Here is a 15,518-nt window from a genome sequence, read left to right as displayed (position 1 = left end):
ACACCATAATTCCCTCCAGGCTCGACAAGAAGCTCAGAGACCTCAGCCTTCACCCTGCCTTGTGTAGCTGGATCCTGGACTGCCTGTCAGATTGCCAGCAGGTGCCAAGAGTGGGCTCCCTCACCTCTGTCCCTCTGACCCTCAACACAGATGCCCCTCAGGGCTGTGTACTAAGCCCCCTCCTGTATACCCATGACAGTATCACCACCCACAGCTCCCAACTGCTAATTAAATTTGCTGATGACACTACACTGATTGGCCTAATCTCAAATAATAATGAGGCAGCCTACAGAGAAGAAGTCATCACCCCGACACAGAGTTGTCAAGAAAACAACCTCTCCCTCAATGTCGCAAAAACAAAGGAGCTGGTTGTGGACTACAGGAGGTATGGAGACAGGTTGGGAGGGTGAACAGCTTTAAGTTCCTCGGCATAAACATCACTGAGGATCTCACGTGGTCTGTACATACTGGCTGTGTGGTGAAAAAGGCACAACAGCGCCTCTTTCACCTCAGACAGTTGAAGAAGTTTGCTATGGCCACCCCAAATTCTAAGAACTTTCCATAGGGGCTCAACTGAGAGCATCCTGACCGGCTGCATCACTGCTTGGTATGGGAACTGTACTTCCCTCAATCACAGGACTCTGAGAGAGTGGTGTGGACAGCCCAGTGCACCTGTAGATGTGAACTTTCCACTATTCAGGACATTTACAAAGACAGTTGTGTAAAAAGGATCCAAAGGATCATTGGAGGCCCCAACCACAAACGGTTCTAGCTGCTACCATCCGAGAAACGGTACCGCAGCAAAATCGCCAGGACCAACAGGCTCCAAAAGAGCTTCTTCCATTAGGCCATCAGACCGCTTAATTCATGCTGACCTAACTGTATTTCTGTGTTATATTGACTATCCTGTTGTACAAAATACATAATATTTATTATAAATTACTATAATTGCACATTTAGAGGGAGACGTAACGTAAAGATTTTTACTCCTCATGTTTATGAAGAATGTAAGTAATAAAGTCAATTCAATTCCCTCACTGACACTCCCTCCACTTGACCAGTTATATTCCCAAAGATAAGGTGCAACAATACTCCTTCCCTCCCTGGTCTACCGAAACACAGCATCAAAAACCACTCCTGGATACACCTCAAAAATTCTACCCTATCTGAGACTTTAAAACTAAGGCAATCCCAGTTACTACTTGGGAAATTGAAATTTCCCCAGTGTGATAACCCAGTTTTTATTGTATTTCTCTGATTTCTGCCTACATATACATTGCTCTATCTGTTGTTGACTATTTTAACAATTCATTTCAAATCATCCCCAACTGTCTTTCTTTCTTTTTAAATCTTTTTATTGAGTAAGTATACAAAAAAGGTAAGCCATATAAACATTAATACAATGTTAAAGTATAATAAAATTCCAAAAGATAACAATACCAAAAAGAAAATACTACAAACAATGTAATTTAAGCATAAGAAACCAAGATAACATAATAGTATACTAGATTTTATATATATCAATGGAAAAAAAAAACCCCAAAAAAAAACCCACCGTGCAACTAACTAAAAGCAAAGCAAAGCAATGGGCTAACTTGAAACCAAACAGAGTTAAACTTAAAATCACGTCCTCAATCCCGATCTCCATTAAAACAGTGAAAAAAGAACAAGAAGGGTAAATATTACATTAAATGAAAATATCGAATAAAAGGTCCCCAAATCTGTTCAAATTTAAATGAAGAATCATAAAGGTTACTTCTAATTTTCTCCAGATTCAAACATAAAATCGTCTGAGAAAACCAAAAAAAGGTAGTTGGAGCATTAAGCTCTTTCCAATGTTGTAAAATACATCTTTTCGCCATCAAAGTAAGAAATGCAATCATTCTACGGGCTGAAGGGGAAAGATTACTAGAAATTTTAGGTAGTCCAAAGATAGCAGTAATAGGGTGAGGAGAGATATCTATATTTAATACCTTAGAAATAATATTGAAAATATCTCTCCAAAAAGTTTCCAAAGTAGGGCAAGACCAAAACATATGAGTTAAAGAGGCTATCTGCCCCGAACATCTATCACAGAAAGGATTAATATGCGTGTAAAAACGCGCTAACTTATCTTTGGACATATGTGCTCTATGAACCACTTTAAATTGAATTAGGGAATGTTTAGCACAAATAGAGGAAGTATTAACTAATTGTAAAATCTGCCCCCAATCATCCACAGAAATGGTAAGCCCCAATTCCTGTTCCCAATCTACCCTAATCTTATCAAATGGAGCTTTCCTAAGTTTCATAATAATATTATAAATCATAGCCGATGCACCTTTCTGACATGGATTAAGGTTAATTATCGAATCTAAAATATATATAGGAGGAAGCATTGGAAAGGAAGAAAGTATAGTACTTAGGAAATTTCTAATCAAAGGGAAGAGATGAACCTAAAATAGAACCAAGTGTATAACCCTGAACAGATTGTAATTCCAATGCTACCCATTTAGGAATAGATAGTATGTCCCGGTCAAGTAACCAAAATTTCATATGTCGAATATTAATAGCCCAATAATAAAATCTAAAGTTAGGTAATGCTAAACCTCCATCTCTCTTAGCTTTCTGTAAATGTATTTTACCCAGTCTCGGATTCTTATTCTGCCAAATAAATGAAGAAATTTTAGAGTCGACTTTATCAAAAAAAGATTTAGGAACGAAAATTGGTAATGCCTGAAACACATATAAAAATTTTGGCAAAAAAAACATCTTAACTGCATTAATACGACCAATCAAAGTTAAATATAAGGGAAACCATTTAGATGAAAGTTGAGTAATATGGTCTATTAATGGTAAAAAGTTAGTCTTAAATACAAATCATCCCCAACTGTGAGCGAGAATGAGATCTGTGCGAGAGCAGAAAGCATTGAAAAGAACAAGTCTCATTGCTTGTGATTTTCACCAAGCCAATAAAAAGAACGTAGGTTTACATGGAGTAGCCATTATGTTTGTTAGCACAGGGACTGAGTTCAAGAGCCATGAGGTAATGTAACAGCTCTAGAAAATTGGAGTATTGTGTTCATTTCTGGTCACCTCATTACAAGAAGCACATGGAAGCAACTTGATAGAGATCCACAAGATGTTAACAGGCATAGATAGATTGACAACCAGCACCTTTTTCCCAGGGTAGCAAGGGTTAATACCGAGAGGACATACTTTTGAGGTGATTGAATGAAAGTATGGGGGGTATCAAAGATAGGTTTTATTTTTACACAGAGAGAGGTAAGTGCATGGAACACACTGATGAGAGTGGTGGTAGAGGCAGATACATTGGTGACATTTAAGTGACTCTTAGGAAGGCACATGGATAAAAGTAAAATAAAGGACAGTGTGGGAAGTAAGAGTTAAATTGTTTTGAGGTAGGTTAAAAGGTCAGCACAACATCATGGGCCAAAGAGCCTATAGTGCGCATTACTGCTCCATGTCTCAGCAAAAATATTGGTCGCACTCTGATTAAGGAGTTCCCACTTGTACATGTCCCATCATCCTCAGAAATGGTCCCAATAATCCAGGAATCTCTGGCACCACCCCTTTCTGAGTTCTTTCGCCAGAGCTACTTGTGCTCTCAACAGTGTACTACAGCACAGAAACAAGGCCCTTTGGCCCAGCTAATCCATGCCAAACTGCTAATAGCATCAAAAGCAGTCCAGAGATTACAACATTTAAATAACTACTTAGTTCCTAAAACTTATGGTGCAGGACCTTATCCCGTTCCTTTCCTATGACATTCATACCTCGGTGTATCACAAACTCTGAGCTTAAGGGTCTGAAAGCAATCATAAAGAAAAGGAAGGTCGACAAGAAAAGATTTCAAACACAGGATGGAATCATTATATTTGAGCCACTGGAGATCTAGAGTGTGGAGATCCAAGTATGATGGCGATGAGTGGACTGAGTTTGGTGCAAGCTTAGACAGATTGGGACATGAGACACTTGCATCCCCATGTTTATAGAAACTAGAATGAAAGCCAGTAGGCAGACTGTGTTTGAGCTGTTAAAGCAAGAAGTGAACAAGGGTTTCAACAGTCAGTAATAAGACCAAGGCAAGAGCAGTCAGGCATTGCTTTAGTGGAAACAAGCCATCCCAGTAATGGATACGAGTTCCAACACACAACTCAAGGTCAAAAATGACAACTAAGTTATCAACAGTCTGGTACAATTGCAGACAGTTGCCAGGGAGAGGGATGAAGTTGCTAACTATGGAATGGAGTTTGTGTCAGGGACAGAATCTGACAGTTTTCACCTTCCAGTACCTCCTGTAGCTACAGGAGATGTCTACTCACTCAGCGTTGGATGTCAAACAAATATGATGGATAAGTAGCATGGAGGACTTTGAGAGGAAGCAGACAGGATGCATGAAGCAGGCATACATGAAAGGAAGATGGACAGTCAGCAGATTAACACAGAAGTGGTTATTAAAGTAGCAGGATCTTTTAATGGATTAGACGATGTCAGAGAACACAAGATGAGAGAAACTAGCAACAGTAGGGTGGGATAAAGTAGGAGAGAAGCCTGGTTTTCTGGACAAGAGAGAAGTGAAGGAAAATAAAGCAGTTAAGCATATAATCTCCCACTTGGTCCTGAAGCTGCCATGAGTCACAGAGTTATACAGCTCTTTAGCCCAACTTATCCATGCTGACCAAAATTCCCATCTCAGCTAGTCCCACTTGTCCATGTTTAGTCCATATCCTCTCTAAACAAACTTTCACAGGAACAGGAACAAGGATAGAAAAAAGCGAGAGAGGAAGGGTTAAGGGTGCTTTAGGGGTAAAGATAATAAAGGGGTTTCCTTACAAGATTTGTGGCTAATTTTAGCAGAAGCATTACAGTCAATTGCCCTTTCATTCCAATAAGAAGCTGGCAGAGTACCAACAAAGAAATGTTATATGCATTCAGATTAAAATCAGACATGACTCGATCCTTGACTTTCTGACCGACAGACTGCAAACATTAAGGACAGGCAGCAACGCCTCTGCTATGATCATCCTCAACACTGGTGTCCCATAAGGCTGTGCCTTCAGCCCCCTACTTTACTCCCCATATACTCAAGACTATGTATCCAGATTCTGCTCTATATATACAAGTTTGCAGATAGCACCACCATAGTGGACTGGATCTCAAAATAATGATGTGATGGAGTACAGGAAGGAGAGAGAGAGCCTAGTGGCAAAGTGTCGTGACAGCAATATTTCCCTCAATATCAGCAAAACAAAAGAACTTCAGGAAGCTGAGCAGAGCAAATGACCCTGTATGTATCAATGGTGCTGAGGGTTTTTACTGATAAACCCATACCAATACAATATCAGCTGAGATAGGGAATGACAGCAGGATTTTTTTTCTTAAAAGATATCATTTATTATTTGATGGGCCTTTTAAGAGTTTTTACTACTTTTGGCAGTTGCACTGTCATTTTTTTTATTCGTAACAGCTTTTGTACTTACAGCTTTTAACAACACCAAGTCACTTCCAAAGTGCTGTACTGGAATTTAAACATATTTACTGGATTATTAGTCCTAGTCACTGCTGTGTCCCTGGTGCACCAATGAAATCTCCTCTTAACTGAAGCTCAACATCCTCAATATTTGCGTTTCTTAAATCTCATCCAAGGTAGGCCGAGTTGCGTACTACATAAGATAAAGATTAATCAACTGTAGCAGATATGGATCAGCAGATAAAATCAAATTCAAGGTCATGGTAGCTCTGAACCTTTATCAGTCTAGCTACTCCAAGGCTTCTGTTTGAGATATAAACAACACCTTAAGAATTATAATTACCTATCCAGATGAAGAGGTCACTGAGGGTGTTTATGCACCGAAAGACAGGTTCAGCTCATTGCCTCTTTCTAGACACAAGCAGGCAGAGCTGTGCATGGATTGCAGACTGCAGGACGCCACTGACTGGCACATGCTGCATTTTTCAGCCATTGCCTCGAATCAAAGGGATTCCACTCCACTAATCTACAGCTGGTATTGCTTTCGCATCCAGCTCATTGAGCAGTTGAAAGCCCCAAATCCTGGCAGTAATCAAAACTTCTTTATTCTGAGGCTGTCTGTGTAGAAACACTACTTAACCAAGCAAAAGAATTCAAAGATTGGCTGCTGAACAACAACCGTCATCTCATTATGTAGACCATGTCTTCCATCAGCAACTCACCTACACATGGGTAACAGAATGAAAATCATTAAGAACATGACTAGCATCTTCCTCCTCCTGAGTTGCATTGTGAACCCCACAGTGCTCTGCTAAGGAGGTGTAGGAGCCATGTATTCTGTGTTCGGTCTTTATTATGTGTATTATGGTAACTAGTCACTTTAGTGGCAGCATGGTCAAAGTGAAGAGAATAAGTTACGTATTCTTGCTCATTTCATGGCACTTTTGTAGCTTGAGACAGCAGAGATAATAGCTTTGCTCACCGTTGCTAACCCTCAATAATACCTAATTGTATTTTTTGCGAATTGCTAATAAAGGATCGACATAAGGAATTTGACTCTGGAGCAATTATTAGAGCTTGGGCGTGTCACACAACTATATCAACTCTGTCTGGGGATGCAGGTTGGCGGCAACAGTTTTGTTTTGATTTTGGAACAATTCTTGCCGCTGCAGGAGGGATTGAGTTTCCGAAGTTTTGATGCACTTTATATATTCTCAGAAATTTGAAGGCACAGTCCTTGCCCAATTTATCAATCAACAAGCTAGGGAGGATGAGAGGAACTCAACTTGTAAATTGGTTTATTATTGTCTTATGTACTGAGATACAGTAAAAAAAAATTGTTTTGCATGCATTTTATAAAGATCAATTCATCGTAATAGAGATAGTACAAGGTAAAACAATAACAGAATGCAGAATAAATGTTTTCCAGTTAGAGGAAGTGCAATGCAGGTAGACAATAAGGCGCAACGTCATAACAAGGTAAGAGAATGTAACTTCTAACTGCGAGACAATCAACTAAAACGTTGCAAAAATAATGAGGAGGATAAATTGGAGAAGGAAAAACATGGAAGAGATTGAAAAGAATGTAAATAGACCGTCCTTCCTTGATGTTAAATCAGTTAATTTACGAATGCTGTGATTAACTTCAACAACACTTCTCAATGTCCAACAATCCCACATTCATTACTTTTCCTCTATCACTAACTACCACTACATCTTTATTCTGACACTAAAAACTAGGATGTGCACATTATATTCCCATTTTACAAATTTTAGCCTGACATGATACTTAGAAATCCATGGCCCTTGAACGTTTTCTTACAAGTAGCTTTGCTAATCCTAACATCCTTGCGAGACCCATCCTCAGTTCTTGCTGCATGGATTTTAGAAAGTAACTGATGTCACTGCAACTGGCTTTGGGGAAGTTATTTTCAGAAGCTTGGGGCTGAATGACTTCCAAATTCAAAGAGCAGCATGTGCAGCAGCTGGTCAAAATATTATAGTCCAATGTGACGTTTGCAGCAAAAGCAGCTGACAGAGAAAGTGGCTGAGGCAGGTACAGCATTTTTTAAAAGACAGTGCGACAGGTACATGGATTGGAAAGATTTTGAATGTAATGGGCTAAGCACTGGCAAATGTGACTGGCTTGGATGAGACATCTTGGTCAGTGTGCAAATTAAGCTGTTTCCATGCTGTATAACTCTATATAGCCACAGTATCAGAATCAGGTTTAATATCAGTATAATTCCCTTTCTATTAAGAAAGAAATACTGCAATTTTGTTTAAATAGGTGTCACAATTTCAGGTTCTATCCATGCATGCAGCCCACGAACTGCATGGGGAGCAGTGGCTCTTTGTAGCAATCACCTAAAACAACAGAGAACCCAAAACATCAACTGTTTATTCCACTTCATAGATGCTACCTGACTTGCTGTGTTCCTCCAGCAATATTTGTGTGTTGATCAAGATTTCCAGCATCTGTAGAATATATTGTTTTTTTCAGTTTAACTTATCTCTGGCTTTGTAATAGGCAATCTAAGCTATTCCCACGATGTAATATTTACAGATTTTTTGGGGACGGGATGGGTAGTGATTATAGTATTTTCACCCCCATACTTTATTTCAAGGTAAATATACAAACATAATGGGCTTCTAAAATGGATCCATTTCATCAGAAGAATGTAATGAGATTATTTTCAAACCTGAGAACTGTATCAACATTGAAGCATCTGTGCTCACTTTAAATCACTCGACAGCAGCATTAGCATCGTAATGCACGACACATTTTGATGCTTGTGATTAATTCAAGAGATTTTCTGCTGACATTTAGCCATTTTCCTTTGTAATTACACACTTCACACTGGGGTGAATGAAGTTTGACATTCACAAATCCTTAACAAGTGTTAATATCTCCTTAACTTTTTGAAGAAGTATTTTTTTTAAATACACTATTTTTGTGGGTACTTTATTTCTATTAACAACAGTTTTGTTGTCTGTAGAATTACTGTAGGCTCCTGTGATTTTGACAATTTACTATTTCTCTCGTTCAGTAAAATAGAAATTCTGGCATCAGCACTTCACAACTCATTTATCAATATGTTGTGACAACCTATATAAATCGACTCCATGATCAATGTAACCCTTTCCTTCAACCCTCCAATTTTCTTGCATCGATGTGTCAATCTGAAGTTTCTCAAATGTCCTGCATTGTATTACTCTTGACCATCAACCCTGGCATTGCGGTCTAGGCACCCATCACTCTGTGTAAAATACCTACCACTGACATCTTCCCCCTGAACTTACCTTCATTCATCTTAAATGGATGTCCTCTGGAATTGGAAATAGCTGCCCTGGGAAGAAAAATGGGGGCTGTCCACTCTATCTATGACTCTCAAAATAAACTTTGTCCTTTTTCCATTTCCATCACAAGGAGGAGGTAAAACGCATGCTCAAAGATATTTTTAAAAACTGAAAATGTATGTTGAATTTTGCATACCAAAAGGCAGTCTTCATTATTAAACTAAATCCCTAAACCCGGTAAAATCAGCGCAGTGTTGAAGAAATGTAGTCTTTCAAGGCTCCTTCCGACTCCCAAATTACAAATCAATAGTAGACTTACATGGTTATGATAAGAAACGCACAGAATCACAAAATCTACTCAAGTCTGTATAATATTGTCAGAATGTTTAAAACATTCAAAGCTGACATCAGCAGCAATTTGAAAATAATACATCTCGCTTCTGATTTTTAAAATGTGATACAAAACGAATTGATACAATTGGATTGTGGGGCAGAAAGAAATTACGTACAATAATCAATATAGATATCTGAAAACTGTGTACAGAAAGGGATGGAGCATTTTCATTATGAGCAGAGACTACAGTGGTTCAGTCAGAGCAGATATGACTGTGGTATATAAAAGGATTGTAGTAATCTTCCTCATGTCAGAAGTAGATGAAAGTAAAGGACTTAGAGTTAGGGTATTTAGAGGAGATCTGAAAGGGACTGTTTTCACCCTGAGTGTGGTAAGTACCTGGAATGCACTGCCTAAAAGAGTGGTGGAAGCAGAGTTGCTGACAGCACTAAGAAGGCTCTTGGTCAAGTTCAGGAAGATGGGATTAATATGGATGGGTCCACACGGGTCACGCATGGAGTTTGTGGGACACCTGGCCCCGTTCTGTGCTATATGACTCAATCACTCAATGAATTACACATACAGAAGTGGTGATTTTCTTCATACAGATTATATATGAAAAAGTCACTTTTATTAATATAAAAATTGGCAATATACTGAAATGTTAAGTACTTTCAAGGCTTAGAAAGGGTGATCTGCCTTGCAAAGATTATTCAAAAATGTCAAACACAGAATATTGTTTAAGTATTGTATATAATAACAAAATGATCAAATAATTTGAAACACTGGATCAGAGGTTTTGTAGTGCAATAAATTTGAAACTTTTCCTATTATGCAGAAAGCTTATCTAGTTTATTTGAAATGTATGAGAAGATCAACTGATTGTAAGGCTGGTGGTTATTCTCTGGTGAGTTAATAGTCTTGAAAAAAGCGTAAATGGCAAAAAAACAAATCACTTTCTCCTCCTGCTATTCTTGTTGAAAAGTCTGGTTTTAACACCTTAGCCCCTAAATTCTATGGTTTTCCTTCTGGATCCTGCAGAACCTGACACGTTATGCAAAAAGGAGTCCAGGAGCATCTAATGTACATTTCTGTCCTTCATCCACAAAATTCAGTTATGCCCTGGAAGCCCATCATGCTGGGAACGAGCAAGACGGGTGAACCTCCAAGTTTAAAAATGTAGCCTACAGCACAGTTCTTGCTTAGACTCCCAAACACCACAATCCTCACAAATATTGTATCTATCTCAGGACTTCCATTCAATCACATCTAATCATAACTCCTCCTCCATGCTCTTATCCCGACCATTGAAGTCCTGAAGCCTCCATCACCCCTGATTTCCACCATCTTGCTAAGCCTCTGTCTCACCAATCACCTCCCTTTTCTAGGACCTCCCTGCACAAAAATGGGAAAACCTTTTGAGCACATTAATACCATAATACCTCGTTGTCATTTGGCCGATCTCTCAATCTTTACTTATCCTATTTTCCCACATGCTAAGATATTTCTATGCACTTGCACCAATTTTGATGCCAACATTTGCAAATTATGGGATATCTCCCAAATTTTTAGAGCCTTATAGATAGGACAACATAAGAGACTAATTTATAATATAAAATGCACCTTCACCTTTATGCATTTCTAAAATAAATAATCATGATTCAAACTGTCATGATGCATTCTCTCCCTTGGATGAACAGATTAAATATACTTCAAAGAGAAACAGACTTGGTTTAGGTGCCTGCTTAACTGCAACCTACTTGGCAATTCTTCTTTCCCCAGTATTTCCACAGATGTTTTCATCTTCTGAATTAAATAAGATTAATAATCGGAATCAGAATCACTTTACTGCCAGTAAGTGAAACATCCCAGAATTGACTGTGTTTCAGTGTCAGGCATAAAACACAGGACAATATCATAACAGGCAATACAATAGCAGCCAACAATCTACAAGACAATAGTGCAAGCAGCCGTGAACAATCAACAATTAGAAGAATGGTCACACACACAAACGTCAATAATCAAACATAAATAAATGTGAGCATATAAATGGACTCAATAATCATCCATAGAACAAGGATAGCAGGAAAGACCATTTAACAGATGTTGTGCAGGGACAGTCGGGATATAACACCTTAGTGAGTTCTGTTGAGAAGGTGAATAGCTATGGGAAAGAAGCTTCAGAAATGGTGTGTAGTCCTGGTGGTGATGAACTTGCAGCATCTCCCTGATGGCAATTTGGTGGAATAGGTGACTGCTATGGTGGGTGGAGTCAGCAATAATTTTTTTCAGCTCTTCACTCTGACAATGAACAGGCCATTTAATGTAAGTAGCTTACAGCCAATAATTTTCTACACTGCAGCCTGGTCTTGGAGAAGGTGCAGGTGGCAGGAAACCAAACAGTGGCAAAGGTGGTCACAACACTCTCCATAACAGCTGAGTAAAAATGCATCAGGATATGCCCTGAGATGTTAAATTTCCAAAGATGGCATGGGAAGAACAATTTCTGCTGGGCTTTCCTAGTAATAAGCATAATGGGCTTGTCCCACTTCAATATATTGATAATGGTAGCCCCCAGGAATTCAAATGACTCAATCACAGACACAGCCTGACCATTAAATTCCAAAGGGGGTGGGCAGGTAGGGGGTTGTCAACAGGTCAATCCTCAATTCCTCCACCTGGATAGCATTAAGTTTCAAGTTGTTATGAGTACACCATGCTGTAAGATGGTCTACCTCTCTTTGATAGCAGGTGACATCATTATTAGAGATGAGACCAACTACAGTGTGTCATCTGTGAGCTTTAGCATTTTAGTGGACTGTCTGTGCAAATATAGTCATTTGCATGAAGTGAGAACAGGAGAGGTGAAAGAACACAGCCCTGGGGAAAGCCAGTGCTTAAAGACATTAAATCAGACAAGTAGGAGCCCAGCCTTACAGACTGTTTCCTTCCTGTCAGGAAGTTCGCAATCTACTGACAGATACTGTAAGGTACAGCTAGCTGATTTAGCTTGCTATGGAGCAACTCCGCTACAAGAGTATTGAAAGCAAAGCTAAAATCCACAAACAAGATCTTCACATAGGTGTTGGGGAAATCCAAATGTGGAAGAATGTGATGAAGGCACAAGTTAACTGCATCCTCAACTAATAATAGAGATCCAGAAAGGCTCACATTCACAATATGCTGCGTGTTTACAGCATTAACAGGACAGTCTGACAGAGGGCTTATTGAGAAAATTATCTCAATTTGCTACTATACTGTATATCATGGTAGCTCTCCACCATTTCTAAACATCTACATACAAAGCAGTGTTGCACAACATGAGGTATAAGGTTGTTCTTAATTAAGTAGGAATATTGTGATATTGAATACCAGCAGGTTGCCATTTTGCCTGTCTTGCATAAAAACATACAGTATTTAAACGTGTTTATTACTATTGAACAACGGGGCTTTAAAACCTTTCTTAAAACCTTTCATAAATTCTCCATGTACAGATTTTCAACTTCCCAGCTGTTGTCAGACATTTGATAGTTGAGTCTCAAATGCATTGCCTTCTTCTATTTCCTGGATGAGGGCAAGGAATCAACACTTCTTAAAATGTTAATTCAGCTAATACACTTGACATAAAAATCAATTATTCATTCTAGTGGTTTAGATATTTCTACAAAATTGAATGCTCTTTAAAAACAGATTGGCACTTTTTATATATTTCAGACATAGCTTTTGATTTCAATTGCAAAAATGCAGCTAAAGGTAAGACCAGTAAAGAAAGCTATCTGAGATTCTGGCAACACACATCAAAGTTGCTGGTGAACGCAGCAGGCCAAGCAGCATCTATAGGAAGAGGCGCAGTCGACGTTTCAGGCCGAGACCCTTCGTCAGGACTAACTGAAGGAAGAGTGAGTAAGGGATTTGAAAGCTGGAGGGGGAGGGGGAGATGCAAAATGATAGGAGAAGACAGGAGGGGGAGGGATAGAGCCGAGAGCTGGACAGGTGATAGGCAAAAGGGGATACGAGAGGATCATGGGACAGAAGGTCCGGGAAGAAAGACGGGGGGGGGGGGCGGGAGGGTGACCCAGAGGATGGGCAAGAGGTATATTCAGAGGAACAGAGGGAGAAAAAGGAGAGTGAGAGAAAGAATGTGTGCATAAAAAAGAGTAACAGATGGGGTACGAGGGGGAGGTGGGGCCTAGCGGAAGTTAGAGAAGTCGATGTTCATGCCATCAGGTTGGAGGCTACCCATACGGAATATAAGGTGTTGTTCCTCCAACCTGAGTGTGGCTTCATCTTTACAGTAGAGGAGGCCGTGGATAGACATGTCAGAATGGGAATGGGATGTGGAATTAAAATGTGTGGCCACTGGGAGATCCTGCTTTCTCTGGCGGACAGAGCGTAGATGTTCAGCAAAGCGGTCTCCCAGTCTGCGTCGGGTCTCACCAATATATAAAAGGCCACATCGGGAGCACCGGATGCAGTATATCACCCCAGTCGACTCACAGGTGAAGTGATGCCTCACCTGGAAGAACTGTTTGGGGCCCTGAATGGTGGTAAGGGAGGAAGTGTAAGGGCATGTGTAGCACTTGTTCCGCTTACACGGATAAGTGCCAGGAGGGAGATCAGTGGGGAGGGATGGGGGGGACGAATGGACAAGGGAGTTGTGTAGGGAGCGATCCCTGCGGAATGCAGAGAGATGGGGGGAGGGAAAGATGTGCTTAGTGGTGGGATCCCGTTGGAGGTGGCGGAAGTTACGGAGAATAATATGTTGGACCCGGAGGCTGGTGGGGTGGTAGGTGAGGACCAGGGGAACCCTATTCCTAGTGGGGTGGTGGGAGGATGGAGTGAGAGCAGATGTACGTGAAATGGGGGAGATGCGTTTAAGAGCAGAGTTGATAGTGGAGGAAGGGAAGCCCCTTTCTTTAAAAAATGAAGACATCTCCCTCGTCCTAGAATGAAAAGCCTCATCCTGAGAGCAGATGCGGCGGAGACGGAGGAATTGCGAGAAGGGGATGGCGTTTTTGCAAGAGACAGGGTGAGAAGAGGAATAGTCCAGATAGCTGTGAGAATCAGTAGGCTTATAGTAGACATCAGTGGATAAGCTGTCTCCAGAGACAGAGACAGAAAGATCTAGAAAGGGGAGGGAGGTGTCGGAAATGGACCAGGTAAACTTGAGGGCAGGGTGAAAGTTGGAGGCAAAGTTAATAAAGTCAACGAGTTCTGCATGCGTGCAGGAAGCAGCGCCAATGCAGTCGTCGATGTAGCGAAGGAAAAGTGGGGGACAGATACCAGAATAGGCACGGAACATAGATTGTTCCACAAACCCAACAAAAAGGCAGGCATAGCTGGTACTGGGTGCAGGACTGAACAGCAGGAAAAAAAACTCCGTGCAGAATAACTTCCACAAAAGAGATGACTATTTTATCTCTCGCTGGAAATTGTGAGTTTAAGGATTACATGATATTCAAGATATTTGTTTATCTCAAGTGGGAAACCACTCAGATGTCATAATAGTAAAATCAATTCCATGAAGACAGCATTCCTCTTCCAATTTGCCTTTCCAGAAGGCAAATCCATTGCCCTGAGTGCTGAGTTATCTATACCCTGCCCTTCGTGTAACAATGCAATGCTATCAATGTCAAAGCATCTGAGTTCCCAGGGAATGATAGCAGGTCCATCATTATTAGGATTGACCATGACATTATGATACTCCAGATTCCAAACTTTACTTTGAAGAACTGAAAATGCCTACATGGGAATAGGCATTAAAACAGAGTGGCCATTACACATCACTGCCTCAACAAAGCAAAAGTCTGGCACATTAGAATGCCAATCCAAAACAACCGAAGACCCAGTTGTATGAAAAGTGAGAAGATTAGTACTCCTTTCATAAAAGGATGGAAGGGGTCCTGACGACCTGACAACACACAAATGGTTAAAGCTTTGTCATCTTCTTAGTGGCATCTAACCATGTTTTCTGTGTGTGTATGATGGTACAGTGGTTAGCCTAACACTTTATTGTGCCACTAGTAAGATCTGAGTTCAATTCCCACCGCTGCCTATAAGAAATTATCTGTAAATCACAGTCCATGACTGCGTGTATTTGCACAGGGGACTCCAGTGTCTTCCCACAATCCGAAGATGTACTGCTAGGGTTAGTGAGTTGTGGGCATGATTTTGCTGATGCTGGATTCGTTTCAACACATGCAGTCTGCTCAGTAAAATCCTTGCTGATTTGATTTAACACAAATTTCAATGTGCACATCTTGTTTCAATGTGCATGTGAGAAATAGAGCTAATCTATCTTTAAAGACTATGCTTCATGGACTGAGAACAAACGGGCATGCACAACCACATCCACATAAATTCTACCCATTTAGCCAGTACTCTGTACATACACATGCAATGTTAATATAG

The 15,518-nt window shown here is 40.2% G+C and overlaps 1 non-coding gene across 1 annotated transcript; it reads left to right on the top strand.

Moving 5' to 3' along the window:
• The first annotated feature begins 14,953 nt into the window (after window positions 1–14,953).
• On the top strand, window positions 14,954–15,080 carry LOC134359143 (U6atac minor spliceosomal RNA). Its single transcript, XR_010021049.1, has one exon. It is a non-coding gene; the product is annotated as a U6atac minor spliceosomal RNA (small nuclear RNA).
• The last annotated feature ends 438 nt before the right edge of the window (window positions 15,081–15,518 follow it).

Source organism: Mobula hypostoma, chromosome 19, assembly GCF_963921235.1.
Source record: "Mobula hypostoma chromosome 19, sMobHyp1.1, whole genome shotgun sequence".
In the NCBI taxonomy this organism is placed as follows: Eukaryota; Metazoa; Chordata; class Chondrichthyes; order Myliobatiformes; family Myliobatidae; genus Mobula; species Mobula hypostoma.
The sequence above is the reverse complement of the archived record's forward strand: the minus strand, read 5'-3'. Positions and strand labels throughout refer to the sequence as shown.